The 4908-nt window shown below is 38.3% G+C and overlaps 1 long non-coding RNA gene across 1 annotated transcript; it reads right to left on the bottom strand.

Annotated features, from left to right (window-relative positions):
• Positions 1 to 338: 338 nt before the first annotated feature.
• On the bottom strand, positions 339 to 3360 carry LOC110277889 (uncharacterized). The gene is made up of 2 exons (XR_002370850.2): positions 3278 to 3360; positions 339 to 608 (listed from the first exon to the last, which is right to left on the bottom strand). It is a non-coding gene; the product is annotated as an uncharacterized LOC110277889 (long non-coding RNA).
• Between the last annotated feature and the right edge of the window lie 1548 nt (positions 3361 to 4908).

The following is a 4908-nucleotide window of genomic DNA, read 5'->3' as shown; positions in this document are numbered from 1 at the left end:
TTAGTGCTTTCATATACAAAATTCACTAATATTAAGCCGGCCAAACTTAATACCAAGAATTATGCAATGCAAGACTAACAACGTTAATCAATAGATCGCCATGTGCATAAAGCTCTAATTCTCGTCATTCGACAAGACCTAATACATGACAAACACTCAGAGTATGCAATTGAAGCATAGTCGGTCCATTCCTCAGGCTCTACAGGAAAGACTGCTCTGATACCATAATGTAACACCCTAACTACCAAAGCTCACGCTTCCGGCTGCGCGACTCTGATAGCTCAGACATTACAACGACACTTATACTATTTAATACTAAAATATGAGCCTGTTAAAACTTGAAACCGCAATACCACTCCTAAAATACTTTCATTTGATAACGTAAATACAAAGATACCATACAACTTACAAAAACTCTCATAAAGAGTACATCCATAAATATATACATACATACATAAATAATATTACAAGCATTAGCTAAAACAATTCCTATCCCTCTTACAGAATATATCAAGATAAAGGTGAGGGTACAATAAACCATAACTAAAACAATACAGAGCATCACAACAATAACTAAATAAACTCTTCGTGACTTCAGCGCCCATATCCTGAAAAGGGAAAAATGTAGGGAGGTGAGAACATCATCCTCGAAAGGGTTCTCAGTAGAGGGTTTTTAGGAATTACTGTAATAGGATACATGAAAATAAACTGTACCAGTGATTAGTAACCGTCTTTTGCCTCTTTTCAAAAACAACGGTTTTCAATAAAAGTAAAGTCGGAAATCTTTTCTAAAAAAGGAACCGTTCAATTCTCAAAAACTCAAAAGCCTTTCAAAAAGGTTTAACCATGCTGAACCAAATTAGCATTTCATACTTTTCCAAACCAAAAACACAAAACCGAACCCAATCATCGGTCCACCTCATTTCAACCAACTAGGCCCAAACAATCCAACCATCGACCAATCACCACAATCCAATAGAGTCCCAGATGCAAACACAGATAGGAAGTTCAAGCACAAACAAACAGTTACAGCAAGTAGAACAATTAGCAGTTAATCACAAAGGCAAACCACGTACAATATGCACACCCAAACAATGTCACATAGATGCATATGATGCATGCCTGTCCTAGTGGCTCATGATATCATCTGTCGGTTATATAGCCAACCTGACACGTCCTGGTAGCTAACCATGGACAGAAACACCCATCACGGAGCAAGTAGGTTTGAGCTACAACCCCATTGCTACTACCCGCTCAACCCAGAGCCAGTGGAATAACCACTACTGCGGCTACTACCCAGGCGGGTGTTTAAAATCTCAACCAGGAGCAAGTGGAACCACCACTACTACTGCTACTACCCAGGCGTCACAGTCTCTGACCTGGAGCAAGTAGGACGAACTACAACCCTTGCTACTACCTAGGTATCTCAAGCCTATATTCATTCAGTCCCAGCCATGGATCAACATCCATCTCAGCCATCCGGCTTAAATTCATAATTCATAGTCAATCATATTGCCTATAACTCATTCAGCAATCAGCCATAAATCAATATCATACACAGCCATTTCGACTCAAAACCAAATAGCACCTCCACTATTCAACATCATCAAATTCATAAATCGGCATTTAAGCCATAAATCACTTTTCTCAATTCATTCACATTGGAATCAAGTTTCAACTCTTTTCAGCCTCGGCTTTAAAGATCTCATTTCTCAAATCATCTCAGGCTCATAAGCCACTTTTACTCAAAGTAAGTTCCCCTTTTAAAAAAAACAATGCCACTCTCGGCATCCTCTTTCCACAACTTCCATAACCATGGCAAGTTAAAGATTCATTTTGAAAGATTCAAAATCATCCATCCAACAAGAGAATTTTATAACAAAAGTTTCTCGGTAGAGTCTCAAGTCTTTAGGGGAGAATAACATAACTCATTTCGCCAAGTTAATTTAAATTCATTAAAAACCTTGGCTTCCTGACTTGAGTAATAAATAGGATCTAAGCCAAACCGAGTCACGTAATCATTTACTTCTTTCAAAGCCGTTTCCTTTACTTAGGCAAAACCAACTTCAACCCCCATGATAAATTCTAGAACGTTTCAACTGTTCAAAATTGTTTTAGTCTTGCAAGAATTCAGAATTCAAGAGTACTTAAAACCTTTCTCAAAACATTTCAAAATGAAACTTGTCAATAGACATTCAGGTTCTTTCAAAGCCATTAAAACTCCTCTAATTGAGACCCTCAAATCAAATTCAAAGGCATTGTCTTTGTCACATTTAAAACAGCTTTAAAACATAAGTTTCACCTAAATAACTTTCTCCTAAAAGAGAAACAATGCATTTCTTAAGAAGCAAGACTAAATCATAATTTTCTCTTTAATAATACATTTCAAAAGCATAAATCATCCTTTTCTTGATAATTCAAATAAAATAGTAGAAGTCTTTAACTCATCATTTGTTTCCAAACAACATTTCGATAAGGACTCGGATTTTATAGAAATTTTGGCAGCATCTCCCCTAAAACTTGGACTTTGCCACCCGGTTCAGGTCTCAACAAAACCCTTCCACAATCCTTTTCAACAGTCCAAAATCCAAAATCAGTTCAAGGCAAGCCAAAATCCAACAATCATCTCAATTCCATATTTCAAGAAAACCGTTTCAAAATCAAATCATTATCAGTCGAATAAATTCATTTCTAAAGCTTTAAAGAAATGGTTCCGCAACAATCATTTATCAAACCAGATCATTTAAAGCAAACAAGGCCGAATTCAAGAGTGTATTCTAATTTTTCACATTTTCAAGAAAATCAACTCAACTCAAATCAATTCCCAACGGATTAAACTCGATATCAAAGCTTTAAAAAAATCAACTTCAAAAGCATTTCATTTCACAAAACCACACAACAACTCAAACCAGCAAACGTTCATAATCAATCGAGACAATTTAAACCATACATAAGGCCAATACAATCGCTAAACACACATTTTCTCACATCAGTATCCATATGTAATAATTCTGATATACAAAATATAGTTATCGAAAAATGCCCCTACCTCAAAACGCAAATTTCATAATCCAAACGCCTCATAAATTCTTTTCTCCTTAACTCGAAATCAAAGGCAGCCTCAAAGTACAGCCCCACACATTTTCGCAACATCATAAACAACTCTAAATTACAACAAGCAACCTCAGTTACCAAACTCTAGGAACATTAATACCGTAAAAGGCTTTAATACATGTACGGGACACTAACATAGGGCTTTCGAAACACAATTTCTTACCGGAATAACAACACGAAGCAGCTGCGATTTCGAACCGACCCAGTAACAGCTCCAGCAGCAGCCAAAAGCTCCGGTGGGTCATCTATAAAAAACCGCGCAACATTAAAACCCTCTCAAAATCCAAAAAGGCAGAAACTTCAAATAAAACCCTTACCAGCAACTTTCGGCAGTTGGACCCCCATCTCGGCCGCATCTCTCTCTGTCTCTCCTGCTCGGTGTGACTGGACGGTCTTCCTCCCAACGGCACGGCAGCGGTAAGCACTAGCAGGGACGAGTCCTCCTGCTCGTGCAGCGGCGCCGTTGGAGGACACAGAAGCAGCGGCGGTCTTCCCTGGACGACAGTGGTGGTGGAACAGACCGGAGCAACGCGGCGGTAGTGAGCTTCGATCGTGGCAAGGGGCGGCATTTGGGCGGAGCGACAACGGCGACCACCGAATCGGTGCTCACGGCACGACAGTGGCAGAAGAAGGTCCCCCTTCGCGTATCCTCCTCTCTCTGTGCGGAAGGATGCAAAGGTGGCTGCGCGGCTCTTCTGCAACGACAGCGGCCACTCCCTTGTTTGGCATGGCGGCGGCCAGGGACTGGGTGTGGCTCTCTCCTTCGTGACCTCCTCTCTCTCACCTGAGTTCTGACCCGCGACGGCGTCGGTTTGACGGGCAGCAGTGGCAGCAAAGGACTTCCTTCACGCATGCGAGGATGACGGCGGCGAGGCATGAGGCACGGCGGCAAGGCGTGACATGGTGGCGGCGCTGGCTTTCCTCTGGCAGTGTCAAGGATGTGTGGGCTGCCGCGGCAGCACGACGCAGTGAGGGCGACGACGGCACTGTGAGCTTCCTTCCCTCTGCACGCCGGTGAACCTTCCTTTTTCCTCTTCCCTCAATCCGTTTCCTACCTCTGTTTCTTCTGAAGTTTTGCATTGAAGAGGATGAAAGGGGAAGTGACGGCCACTTTTGTTAGGATTAAGAAGTATGGTTTCATTTTTTTTTTTTGAAACTTAGGGTTAGGGACACTTTAGTAATTTCACTTAAAAATAGGGATAATATAGTGATTAAAAATAAATTCTAATCCAACAAAAATTAATGTATAAAAATACTATTTGCTCATCAATTTTTACAAATTATTTTCAATAAAATGCCCAAATCCAACAATTTGGAATAATATAATTAACTTCTCTATTTTTCCAAAACAGTAGTATTAATATTTAAAATATTACTTATCTAATCCAAATCATATAAAATCCTTATTATTTCATAACTATCAACTTTATAATTTAAATATAGAAAATAATCCAATAATTATAAAATTGGATAATAATCATAACTTATCTCAAATTCAATAAATCAAAACTTGCCTTAATTATTTTTAATAAAATAATTTCTAAAATTAAAGCTATAAATAACTATATGATTTGAGATTTGCTCATAAAAAAACTTTTCAAAGATTTTGGGTCTTACACTTTTTCTTTGTATCATTTCACAATATAATTTATCTTTGATGAAAAATAATTAATTTTAATATAGAGAGTAATTTTGAATAAAAACTCAAAATAGCATTTTTCTTTCAAAACTTAGTTTATAATTATAAACATAACCTCAGTCTTTTTATAAAAATAAAATGACATCCTTAAAAAT

The sequence above is a fragment of the Arachis duranensis genome, chromosome 2 (assembly GCF_000817695.3).
Source record: "Arachis duranensis cultivar V14167 chromosome 2, aradu.V14167.gnm2.J7QH, whole genome shotgun sequence".
Taxonomy (NCBI): Eukaryota; Viridiplantae; Streptophyta; class Magnoliopsida; order Fabales; family Fabaceae; genus Arachis; species Arachis duranensis.
This window is presented reverse-complemented; position numbering and strand designations above follow the sequence as displayed.